Source organism: Anomaloglossus baeobatrachus, chromosome 6 (genome assembly GCF_048569485.1).
Source record: "Anomaloglossus baeobatrachus isolate aAnoBae1 chromosome 6, aAnoBae1.hap1, whole genome shotgun sequence".
NCBI classification, from domain to species: Eukaryota; Metazoa; Chordata; class Amphibia; order Anura; family Aromobatidae; genus Anomaloglossus; species Anomaloglossus baeobatrachus.
Genome location: NC_134358.1, coordinates 329,733,626 through 329,747,645, shown reverse-complemented (window position 1 = coordinate 329,747,645; position 14,020 = coordinate 329,733,626). Strand labels below are relative to the sequence as shown.

Here is a 14,020-nt window from a genome sequence, read left to right as displayed (position 1 = left end):
GTGCCTGGCAGCGGCCACTATCAGTTGACCGGGCAGCTCCTGAACTGAACATTTCCAGCTGCCTGCTGCTACCACCAAGACTGAGTACAGCTGATCGTTGGAGGTGTGGGGTTTCGGACCCCTGCCGATTAGACATTGATAACCTATGGTAAGGATAGCCCATCAATGTTAAAGTAGTGGCCAATCTCTAACAGGGGCGTACTACTGACACTGCTAAAAGGAAGAGTTTCATAGCAGCAAAAAATAACATTTAAAATATTACAACTAGCATACATTTCTCATTAGTTTGGTGTACTTTCTGGCATGTCTACTTTTACTCAAGTCGAACCAGGATATATGTCACTCTGCAATGATGACTGCTTGGAATATAAAAATCACTCCATATCTAATACAAAAATAAATTTGGCACTCTCAAATGCACGAAAATGAAAATGTAGCTTTATTAGAGCCATAATCCAGATAAATGTAATTTTTGGGTCTAACACTAAAGGCCGCTTTACACACAACGACATCGCTAACAAGATATCGCTGGGGTCACGGAATTCGTGACGCATATCCAGCCTCGTTAGAGACGTCGTTACGTGTGACACTTACAAGCGACCGCTAACGATCCGAAAAATGGCAAAAATCGTTCCTTTCCCAAATATCGTTGCTCTGTTTGGACGTAGGTTGTTCGTCATTCCTGAGGCAGCACACATCGCTGTGTGTGACACCCCGGGAATGACGAACAACAGCGTTCCTGCGTTCTCCGGCAACGAGGTGGGAGTGACGTTAATGCGGCTGCTCTCCGCCCCTCCGCTTCTATTGGTGGCCCGATGTGTGACGTCGCTGTGACGCCGCACGAACCTCCCCCTTAAAAAAGAGTTTGTTTGCCGGCCACAGTGACGTCGTTAGGAAGGTATGTGCGTGTGACATGTACTAGCGATATTGTTCGCCATGTGCAGCGATTTGCCCATGACGCACGCACGATGGGGGTGGGTGCGATGGCTTCCTCAGATGGATTGCTGACTAAATAATCATGTAAATTAGGGGACGATATAAAGGGCAAAAGGGAAAACGCTGACAGCCCAGATAGTGTGCGTGCATCATCTGGGCAGTCAATCATTTTATACTTTGCTCTCTATTTTGTCCCCTAATTTACATGACTATTCATTTAGTAATCTGTCTGAGGAAGTTCATAGTGTTAAGGGGGCTTTACACGCTGCGATATCGTTAATGTTTTATCGTCGGGGTCATGTTGTTAGTGACGCACATCCGGCATCATTAATGATATCGCAGCGTGTGACACTTACCAGCGACCTTAAGCGACTTAAAAAATGGTGAAAATCGTTCACCATGGAGAGGTCGTCCGAAAACAAAAAATAGGTAATGGTTGATTATTGATGTTGTTCGTCGCTCCTGCGGCAGCACACATCGCTGTGTGTGACACTGCAGGAGCAAGGAACGTCTCCTTAACTGCCGCCGGCCGCAATGCGGAAGGAAGCAGGTGGGCGGGATGTTACGTCCCGCGCATCTCCGCCCCTCCGCTTTGATTGGCCGGCCGCTTAGTGACGTCGCGCTGACGTCGCTGTGATGCCAAACATCCCTCCCCCTTGAGGGACGGATTGTTCAGCAGTCACAGCGCCGCCGCCGACCAGGTATGTGCGTGTGACGCTGCCGTAGCGATAATGTTCGCTGCGGCAGCGATCACACGATATCACATGCACGTCGGGGGCGGGTGCTTACACGCTCGATAGCGATGTCGTAGCGTGTAAAGCCCGCTTTAGACCCAAACATTACATTTATCTGGATTTAGAATGTAATAAAGCTATTATTTCATTTTGGAGTGCCGAACGACTTTGTTCATATCATGGTTTATCTCTCACATCTCCAGCATTCTTCAGCACTAATTCGATTTACAGAAATATGGTGGCGGACCCTTTTTCTTCCTTTTTGACACATTTTCACCATAATAAAAAATAATTTAAATACTAGTCAGATAGATGTGCACTAAAATAGGTAAATAAGTAATAGTAATTACAATCTACCAAATGTTACATTTTTTGCATTTGAAAGATGAACTGCAGTAAATGTCCACAATGTTTTGAAAGTTGTCTTGTATCATCCAGGGGGTGCACTTATTTATAGGCAGATTGCTAGACAGACAATAAATTAAATTAAAATGAAAGGTATGTTCTGAAGAAATTTCTGCAAGTGAAAATGTGTCCATTAAATCAGAATCGGGTTGTGAATAATTCATATTCATTTCTGCAATAGAAATCAGACTAAAGCGGGCTTTACACGCTACGAGATCGCTACAGCGATCTCGTTTGGGTCACGGATTTTGTGACGCACATCCGGCCGCTGTAGCAATGCCTTTGTGTGTGACACCTATGAGCGATTTTGAATCGTCGCAAAAACGTGCAAAATCGCTCATCGGCGACATGGGGGTCCATTCTCAAATATCGTTACTGCAGCAGTAATGAAGTTGTTCCTCGTTCCTGCGGCAGCACACATCGCTCCGTGTGACACCGCAGGAACGAGGAACCTCTCCTTACCTGCGTCCCGGCCACAATGCGGAAGGAAGGCGGTGGGCGGGATGTTACGTCCCGCTCATCTCCGCCCCTCCGCTTTTATTGGGCGGCGATTCAGTGACGCTGCTGTGACGTCGCTGTGACGCTGAACGAACCGCCCCCTTAGAAAGGAGGCAGTTTGCCGGTCACAGCGACGTCGCAGGGAAGGTAAGTAGTGTGATGGCTCCGGGCGATGTTGTGCGACACGGGCAGAGATTTGCCCGTGTCGCACAGCCGATGGGGGCGGGTACGCATGATGGTGATATCGGTAACGATATCGCAGTGTGTAAAGCGGCCTTTAGAAACATACCATTAAGGTTCATCCTATCAACCACAATAATTTTTAAATCATTATTTAATATTCCTTAAAGGGGCAGTCTTATTACAGATTACACCTTTAATATTAAAAAGATTTTCTGTGTGTTTTCTGTATAAAAAAAATCATGCAGTATACATTTATTTAATTGATGACTTGTATGGTGTGGTCCTTTCTTGACTATTCCATGTAAAAAAAAATAGAAATTCTGGGGTCCGAAAGTGCATTTTTTGGTCTTTTTCTGCTAAATGGAAAGCTAGGGAGGGATCTAGAATGTTACAAACTAAAGATGAGCTGGTCAATTCATGGAGTATCAAAATTGAGATGAATTTTCTGAAATTCATAGGTCTCCACAAGTTGAAACACCAATGTAAAGCCTGCTTTACATATTACGATTCTGCATACGATATCGTATGTGATCGTAACCGCCCCCATCGTATGTGCGGCACGTTCAATTTTGTTGAATGTGCCGCACAAACGATTTCACACGTACTTACCCGTCCATACGACCTCGATGTGGGCGGCGAACGTCCACTTCCTGGAGTGGGAGGGACGTTTGGCGTTACATCGACGTCACGCGGCAACCAGCCAATAGAAGCGGAGGGGCAGAGCTGAGCGGGACGTAAACATCCCGCCCACCTCCTTCCTTCCGCATTACCAGCCGGGAGCCGCAGGACGCAGGTAAGATCTGTTCATCGTTCCCGGGGTGTCACACACTGCGATGTGCGCTACCCCGGGTACGATGAACAATCTAACGTTCAATTCATGAGGAATGAATGATGTGCGTGCGATGAACGGTTTACCGTTCAATTGCAATTGCACGTAGCTGTTACACACTGCAATGTACCTTACGATGCCGGATGTGCGTCACTTACGACGTGACCCCGCCAACACATTGTAAGATACATTGCAGCGTGTAAAGCGGGCTTAAGACCTGCAAATCCACTGCCCTTCACCTCTCCAAACAAGCGTACTTTAACACCCTCATCACCTCTAGCCAACAATCCTAAACGACTCTTTGATACTTTCCATTCCCTCCACGGACTAGGAGTTCTGGCCCCAACCACCAACCTCAGCGTAGATGACCTGGCCAATTATTTTAAAGAAAAAATTGACCATATACGCCAGGAAATCTCCTCACAGCCTCATAACACCACACATTGTCTGCCCTCCTACACTACATCTAGCTAATTTTCACTCTTTGATCCAGTCACAGAAGAAGAAGTCATCAGGCTCCTCGCATCTTGTCGCCCTACTACCTGCACCAGTGACCCTATTCCCTCACATCTCCGTAAATCTGTCACCCCAGTGTCACCACCAGGCTCGGTCTGGCCCGCCGGGGTACCGGGGAATCCACCGGTAGGCCTCGGGCCCTCAGTGGGCCCCACGTGCCTTAATTAGTGCGGAGCTGTGTACAGCGCCGTGGGGCAGCCGGTTTTTCACGGCCGGCGTTATGTACGGCAGACTGGGCAGGGCCCCCACGCTCTGATGGGCCCCCCTCCCACGCTCTGAGGGCCCCCCAGCTTTTCAATTACAAACTGCAGCGATAGCACAAGTTCTATACTATCGCTGCAGTGTTTGCGGGTGCAGAAGGACCTGTGGTGACATCACAGACAGTCATATAACTCACCGTAGGTCCTGCACCGCGCGCTATTCAAATGTACGTGCATCCTTCAGACGCGCGTACATGTGAACAGTGCGGTCGGTGACTGGAGGCGGAGGAGCTGCTCAGCCCCGCACCGACACAGCGGCCGTCATCACACTGCCACCGCCAGAGCAGCAGAGGAGAGGACGCGCAGGGTGGTAAGCGCTCAGAAGGAGCAGAAGAAAAAAAAAAATCATTCTCACCTGTTCTCCTCTGTTTCCGCAGTGCTCCAGACCGCAAGCCACAGACCCCCTCAGTGACCCGTCCGGTGCACGGAGCCGCCGTTGCAGGCTGACTTCATTGCTTTACTGCAGTTAAATGCTTTACGGTGCCGCAAAGCATTTAACTGCAGTAAAGCCATGATGGCATCCTGCGGCGGCGGCTCCGTGCACCAGACGAGATCATGGAGGGGTCCATGAGCCTGCAGACTGGTAAGGTAAGGACAGCGCAGGAACGGAGGACAGGTGAGAATGTGTGTGTGTGAACAATGGCATAATGGGGGACAGGAAGAGAGGCCCATTGCTACAGTACACAAGGCTGGGGGGCCCATTGCTACAGTACACAAGGCTGGGGGGCCCATTGCTACAGGATACAAGGCTGGGAGGCCCATTGCTACAGGACACAAGGCTGGGGGGCCCATTGCTACAGGACACAAGGCTGGGGGGCCCATTGCTACAGGACACAAGGCTGGGGGGCCCATTGCTACAGGACACAAGGCTGGGAGGCCCATTGCTACAGGACACAAAGCTGGGGGGCCCATTGCTACAGGACACAAGGCTGGGGGGCCCATTGCTACAGTAAACAAGGCTGGGGGGCCCATTGCTACAGGACACAAGGCTGGGAGGCCCATTTCTACAGGACACAAGGCTGGAGGGCCCATTGCTACAGGACACAAGGCTGGGGGGCCCATTGCTACAGGACACAAGGCTGGGGGGCCCATTGCTACAGTACACAAGGCTGGGGGGCCCACAGATTCAATTATTAACTACAATAAATAAGAGGCTACAAGAAATCCTGTGATATATGCAGGCACAAAACAGGTCTCTTCTGCGCACTGTAGAGTTTGCTAATAGGCGCACATTATACTGAGAAAAGCCGAAAATGTACAAGTAATAAAAACGTTTATGGTAGCTATAGTGTGGGCCCCTAGAGGCAATTTCCCTGGTAGGCCCCTCACACCCCAGTCCGAACCCTGGTCACCACTCATCTAACTAAAATATTCAATCCCTCTCTCTCCTCTGGTATCTTTCCCTCCTCCTTCAAACATACCAGCATACACCCATTACTTAAAAAACTATCCCTGGACCAAAATTGTGCCGCTAACTACAGACCTGTCTCTAATCTCCCATTCATCTCAAAACTCCTGGAACTCCTGGTCCATTCCCATCTAATCCGCTATCTGTCAGATAATTCTCTCCTTGACCCTCTACAATCCGGTTTAAGCTGCTTACATTCTACTGAAACTGCTCTTACTAAAGTCTCTAATGATTTATTAACAGCTAAATCTAATGGTCACTACTCCCTGCTGATCCTCCTGGATCTCTCTGCTGCATTCGATACTGTGGATCACCAGCTCCTCCTCACTATGCTCCGCTCTATCGGGCTCAAGGACACCGTTCTTTCTTGGTTCTCCTCTTACCTCTCTGACCGCTCATTCACTGTATCCTTTGCCGGATCCTCTTACTCCCCTCTTCCCCTTACAGTCGGGGTTCCTCAGGGTTCAATCCTTGGCCCCCTCCTTTTCTCTCTATACACAGCCCCTATTGAACAAACCATCAGCAAATTTGGTTTCCAGTACCATCTCTATGCTGATGACACCCAACTGTACACATCTTCTCCTGACATCACCCCTGCACTATTACAAAATACAACTGTCTGTCCGCTGTCTCCAACATCATGTCCTCCCTCTATCTAAAACTGAACCTGTCAAAAACTGAACTTCTTCTGTTTCCTCCCTCTCCTAACCTTTCGAAACTCAATATTACCATTTCTGTGTGTGGCTCTACCATTACGCCCCAGCAGCACGCCCGATGTCTTGAAGTTATATTTGACTCCGATCTTTCCTTCACTCCCCACATTCGGTCACTTACTCGTTCTTGTCAATTCCACCTCAAAAACATCTCGAGAATTCGACCTTTTCTTACCATTGACTCTGCAAAAACTCTTACTGTTACTCTAATTCATTCTCGCCTGGATTATTGTAAATATTTACTAAGTGGCCCCCCTGTTACTAAACTCTCCCCTCTCCAATCCATTCTGAATGCCACAGCCAGGATAATTTTCCTCTGCAACCACTTCACTGATGACTCTGCTTTTTGACAGTGATTGCACTGGTTGCCCATCCGCTACAGAATCCAACATAAACTTATTACTCTCACTTACAAAGCTCTTCACGGTTCTGCACCCCCCTACATCACCTCCCTCATCTCTGTCTATCACCCCTCCCGTGCCCTCCGCTCTGCTAATGAGCTAAGACTGACATCCTCAATAATTCGAACCACTCACTCCCGTCTTCAAGATTTCTCACGAGCTGCGCCTATGCTCTGGAACACACTACCAAGAGCAATCCGATTAATTCCCAACATCCACACCTTCAAGCGGGCCTTAAAAACGCATTTCTTTAGACTAGCCTATCACCTCACTGCCCTGATCTAATCTAGTCCCTTTCTGCCCTTCCCAAAAATTTACTTCCAATTCTTGTCCCCTGTACCTGTATAAATTCTGGCCGATGACAGGTTCATGCATCTGGTTTTGAATCCCCTATTAAATCGATAGCTGGACCAGATATAACAAGCTTTTCTCCCCCCCATTCACCTTTTGTGCCTCCCCTATTTCCTCATAGACTGTAAGCTTACAAGCAGGGCCCTCACTCCTCCTGGTATCTTAATTTTGTTATTTTGTATTGTCTCATATTGTCTGTTCATGTCCCCTCTGAATTGTAAAGCGCTGCGGAATATGTTGGCGCTATAGAAATAAAGCTTATTATTATTATTATTATTATTATTATTATTATCAAATGCAATGTTCAAAGTTTATGTTATAGTGTAATGTGTTTAAATGGCCACTAGGTGGCCACAATGTATAAGCTGCTTCCCTAGTGCTCCAGGGCTAGAGGGAGTTAGTGAAGGGGAGAGGCTTAGATTTGAAAAATAACAGTTAAGAAGTCAGTCAGGGTGAGGAGAGTCCCTGACGGAGAGGAACAGACTGCATCTGTGATGGGAGTGGTGGAAGAAAACACCAATAACTTTAATTTGGCATGACCTTCTGGGTTGAATCCAGCTGTCAGACACACAGTGCGAGCCAGGTGGTGGCCATTCCCTGGCGGATACCTAATGAACCCCCCCTCAGTCAACAGAAGGTCAGTGAGCTCTTAAGAGAAGAGTGGAACCTGATTGGCCAGAAAGACTATTGTTTCTCTCATGTACAATGAAGTTGAAGGAGAGGATGAGGAGCTTATGGACCCCAACAGGGGCCCAAGCACCAGGGAAGTGGTCGATGGATAAAATGTATTAGCAATTATCCATTGCTAATGGCAACCCCTTCAGGAAACAAGAATGTACCTGCCTCAGGAAAGATAAAAACTGTTTTTCAAGTTGACAGACCTCAGAGTGTTATACTAATTTTTTGTTTATTGAGAGGTCTTTATGACAAATCTTGGTGAAAATTCAGGTAAGTTGGCAAATTTGAATTTCTAATAATCCCCCAAGCTCTATTTTTGGCACAATAAGACATATTTTTCCATAATTTTCATAGCTTTTAATCAAAACAGCTCAAGTCGAAAAATATTTGCCACTATAATGTACATTTTCCCAGTAAGCAAACACCACTCATGCCATTAACTGACAGAGCCTTTAATTTGGACATAAATCTAAGCTTAATAAACCTTTAAAGAGATGATTGCTAAATAACGGCCTTCTGCATTCAAGCTTAACTGCCTTCAATTATATTGTTTATAATTATGCCATTGTACCATGTAATATGTGTCCAATGGTCTTTGAGTGTTTTATTACTATAATCCACATGTAAATCAACGTTTCTGATTGAGAGCCAAGTACTTCAGCAGTGCCAAGCAAGTTATCCATATCATAGCATATCTTAATATTTTTACACTACAAGTCTGTACCTTTGCCATAATTATAGCTTTCAATTAGACTTCAAGAATTGCATAACTGAATTACAATGAGCTATGAAAACTGCCATATGTTCAGTAATATAATAAACAAAAACGGCTGATGGAAAGATAAATGGTTTAATATTTCTGTCATATTATTCTATCTTATCTTCTCATGGTGGCTTAGTTGTCACTTGAGTCTTTGCAGCTGCCAGCACATTTACTAAAGCAAGAAAATGACAGAAATATATATATATATATATATATATATATATATATATATATATATATATATATATATACAGTCATATGAAAAAGTTTGGGCACCCGTATTAATGTTAACCTTTTTTCTTTATAACAATTTGGGTTTTTGCAACAGCTATTTCCGTTTCATATATCTAATAACTGATGGACTCAGTAATATTTCTGAATTGAAATGAGGTTTATTGTACTAACAGAAAATGTTTAATCTGCATTTAAACTAAATTTGACAGGTGCATAAGTATGGGCACCTCAACATAAAAGTAACATTAATATTTTGTAGATCCTCCTTTTGCAAAAATAACAGTCTCTAGTCGCTTCCTGTAGCTTTTAATGAGTTCCTGGATCCTGGATGAAGGTATATTTGACCATTCCTGTTTACAAAACAATTCCAGTTCAGTTAAGTTTGATGGTCGCCGAGCATGGACAGCACGCTTCAAATCATCCCACAGATTTTCAATGATATTCAGGTCTGGGGACTGGGATGGCCATTCCAGAACATTGTAATTGTTCCTCTGCATGAATGCCTGAGTAGATTTGGAGCGGTGTTTTGGATCATTGTCTTGCTGAAATATCCATCCCCTGCGTAACTTCAACTTCGTCACTGATTCTTGCACATTATTGTCAAGAATCTGCTGATACTGAGTTGAATCCATGCGACCCTCAACTTTAACAAGATTCCTGAAGTTCAAAGCTCAATGAGGTTACAAAACCAATTTAGTGCTTTAGTAAATCAGTAAAAAGTAGTTAGGAGTGTTCAAAACAAGAAATTGATAAGGGTGCCCATACTTATGCACTTATCAAATTTTGTTTAAATGCGGATTGCACATTTTCTGTTAGTATAATAAACCTCATTTCAATTCAGAAATATTACTGAGTCCATCATTTAATAGATATATGAAACTGAAAAAGCTGTTGCAAAAACCCTAATTGTTATAATGAAGAAAGGTTAACATTAATAGGGGTGCCCAAACTTTTTCATATGACTGTATATATATATATATATATTCAGCACAGGTAGTGGAATTAAAACGTAGCTTTTAATTGTTACAAATTGAAAACCAAAAAACCTAGCAAACACACAGATAAACAATTCACATATAATACAAATTACTCAGTATGAGGCACGCCAAATGACTGACATTACCCTATTATTGAAATGCCAGATATTAATCAACCCTATACCAGGTTCTCATATCATGAGATAGAAACTAATTGCCAATAGTTGGCACTTGGCAGCTTATATGAGGAACATTCTCACCACAGTTGCTGAGATGTCCAGAGATGTCCCCAGGGCTGGAGTGGTCCCTATATGCAGGGGGTGAGGGGGGACTATTTATGAAGTCGCAAACTCTCTTTGTATTTAGTCCAATTAAATGAGGCTCCCAATCACTCGCAATGCTATTCGTCTATGGCTCATCAGGAGAGCAGGAGAACTTTCGCCAGGCAGCCTAGTAAGTACGTCGCTGGCCGCGATGCTTCGTCACCCCTTCATGACAAAACATATTCCCTAATGGAATATTTCAGAAAGATGTTGTGCCCTGCCACACTACAATATTTCATCAGGAATGGTTTGAGAAACTTGACAAAAAGTTAGATGTGTTGACCTAGCCTCATAATTTCCAGGATCTTTAATTCTCATTGAGCATCTGTTAGATTTCCTGGAAAATCAAATCTGATCCAATTATGGACCCCATCTCACAATTTATGGGGCTTGAAGACTCTGCTGCTAATGTTTTGATGACAGATTCCACAGATCAACTTCAGAAGTATTATAGAGTAAAAGCATCATGACTAGAGTTGAGCGCGGTTTCGTGGTTCGTGGTTCTCCAGTTCGCGGCTCGAGTGATTTTGGGGCATGTTCTAATTCGAACTAGAACTCGAGCTTTTTGCAAAAGCTCGATAGTTCTAGAAACGTTCGAGAACGGTTCTAGCAGCCAAAAAACAGCTAAATCCTAGCTTGGTTTCTGCTGTAATAGTGTAAGTCACTCTGTGAATCAAACTATTATCACATTTCAGTGTATAGTGTGCGTGAACAGCGCCTTCAGATCACTGCTGTTTCTATAATGGCGATCGCCATTTTTTTTTTTTTTTTTTTGTCTTCCTTCCCTAAGCGCGCGCGTCTTGTGGGGCGGGCCAGCATGTCAGCCAATCACAGACACACACACACCTAAGTGGACTTTGAGCCAGAGAAGCAACGGCATGTGTGATAGGATCTGCATGTCACATGTCCCTGCATTATAAAACCGGACATTTTCTTCACGAACGCCATTATCTGCCTTCTGCGTCTTTGGTGTCAGACATCAGTGTCGCAGCTCCGTCCTCCTGAGTCCTATAGCCGATACAGCTGTATGCGCTGCATACACAGCGTTAGACAGCTTAGGGAGAGCACATTCTAGCAGTCCTTTTAAGGGCTCAAAGCGGCAGGGTCAGAGAGCCATAAGTGACAGGTCCTGCAAACAGCAACAGCGTCTGTGTAGCCCAGGTCAGGGATTTCCTCCCTGCATTTCACCATTAGGAGGGAATAGAAAGGCAGGCTTCCATTCCTCTACCCAGAGCACCACAATCCTGCCACTGTACCCTCTTGTCCTCTGCACACTCCAACTCATTCTAAGTAAGCCATTATACTAGCAAACATTCAGTGTACCTAGTGGCATCCTATACGTGGCTATTGGACTTTGCTATAGTCCCACTAGTGCAAAGACATTTGCAGAGCACATCTGCCTGCATTGCACACTACAACTTTTTTAAACTAAGCAATTTTACTAGCAAACACTCAGTGTACCTAGTGGCATCCTATACGTGGCTATTGGACTTTGCTATAGTCCCACTAGTGCCAAGACATTTGCAGAGCGCATCTGCCTGCGTTGCACACTCCAACGAATTATAACTAAGCCATTATACTAGCACACACTCAGTGTACCTAGTGGCATCCTATACGTGGCTATTGGACTTTGCTATAGTCCCACTAGTGCCAAGACGTTTGCAGCACGTCTGCCTGCGTTGCACACTCCAACTAATTATAACTAAGCCATTATACTAGCACACACTCAGTGTACCTAGTGGCATCCTATACGTGGCTATTGGACTTTGCTATAGTCCCACTAGTGCCAAGACATTTGCAGCACGTCTGCCTGCGTTGCACACTCCAACTAATTATAACTAAGCCATTATACTAGCACACACTCAGTGTACCTAGTGGCATCCTATACGTGGCTATTGGACTTTGCTATAGTCCCACTAGTGCCAAGACATTTGCAGCACGTCTGCCTGCGTTGCACACTCCAACTAATTATAACTAAGCCATTATACTAGCACACACTCAGTGTACCTAGTGGCATCCTATACGTGGCTATTGGACTTTGCTATAGTCCCACTAGTGCAAAGACATTTGCAGAGCACGTCTGCCTGCATTGCACACTACAACTTTTTTAAACTAAGCAATTTTACTAGCAAACACTCAGTGTACCTAGTGGCATCCTATACGTGGCTATTGGACTTTGCTATAGTCCCACTAGTGCCAAGACATTTGCAGAGCGCATCTGCCTGCGTTGCACACTCCAACGAATTATAACTAAGCCATTATACTAGCACACACTCAGTGTACCTAGTGGCATCCTATACGTGGCTATTGGACTTTGCTATAGTCCCACTAGTGCAAAGACATTAGCAGAGCACATCTGCCTGCATTGCACACTCCAAGTTTTTTAAACTAAGAAATTTTACTAGCAAACACTCAGTGTACCTAGTGGCATCCTATACGTGGCTATTGGACTTTGCTATAGTCCCACTAGTGCAAAGACATTTGCAGAGCACGTCTGCCTGCATTGCACACTACAACTTTTTTAAACTAAGCAATTTTACTAGCAAACACTCAGTGTACCTAGTGGCATCCTATACGTGGCTATTGGACTTTGCTATAGTCCCACTAGTGCCAAGACATTTGCAGAGCGCATGTGCCTGCGTTGCACACTCCAACTAATTATAACTAAGCCATTATACTTGCACACACTAAGTGTTTTTTAGTGGCATCCTATACGTGGCTATTGGACTTTGCTATAGTCCTACTAGTGCCAAGACATTTGCAGAGCGCATCTGCCTGCGTTGCACACTCCAACTAATTATAACTAAGCCATTATACTAGCACACACTCAGTGAACCTAGTGGCATCCTATACGTGGATATTGGACTTTGCTATAGTCCCACTAGTGCCAAGACATTTGCAGCACGTCTGCCTGCGTTGCACACTCCAACTAATTATAACTAAGCCATTATACTAGCACACACTCAGTGTACCTAGTGGCATCCTATACGTGGCTATTGGACTTTGCTATAGTCCCACTAGTGCCAAGACATTTGCAGCACGTCTGCCTGCGTTGCACACTCCAACTAATTATAACTAAGCCATTATACTAGCACACACTCAGTGTACCTAGTGGCATCCTATACGTGGCTATTGGACTTTGCTATAGTCCCACTAGTGCCAAGACATTTGCAGCACGTCTGCCTGCGTTGCACACTCCAACTAATTATAACTAAGCCATTATACTAGCACACACTCAGTGTACCTAGTGGCATCCTATACGTGGCTATTGGACTTTGCTATAGTCCCACTAGTGCCAAGACATTTGCAGCACGTCTGCCTGCGTTGCACACTCCAACTAATTATAACTAAGCCATTATACTAGCACACACTCAGTGTACCTAGTGGCATCCTATACGTGGCTATTGGACTTTGCTATAGTCCCACTAGTGCCAAGACATTTGCAGCACGTCTGCCTGCGTTGCACACTCCAACTAATTATAACTAAGCCATTATACTAGCACACACTCAGTGTACCTAGTGGCATCCTATACGTGGCTATTGGACTTTGCTATAGTCCCACTAGTGCCAAGACATTTGCAGCACGTCTGCCTGCGTTGCACACTCCAACTAATTATAACTAAGCCATTATACTAGCACACACTCAGTGTACCTAGTGGCATCCTATACGTGGCTATTGGACTTTGCTATAGTCCCACTAGTGCCAAGACATTTGCAGCACGTCTGCCTGCGTTGCACACTCCAACTAATTATAACTAAGCCATTATACTAGCACACACTCAGTGTACCTAGTGGCATCCTATACGTGGCT

At 45.0% G+C, this 14,020-nt stretch overlaps 1 protein-coding gene across 4 annotated transcripts in view; it reads right to left on the bottom strand.

Moving 5' to 3' along the window:
• The window catches only part of LOC142243250 (poly(rC)-binding protein 3-like), a 1,512,260-nt gene that overhangs the window by 1,073,970 nt on the left and 424,270 nt on the right, over nt 1-14,020 (bottom strand). The window lies entirely within an intron of this gene.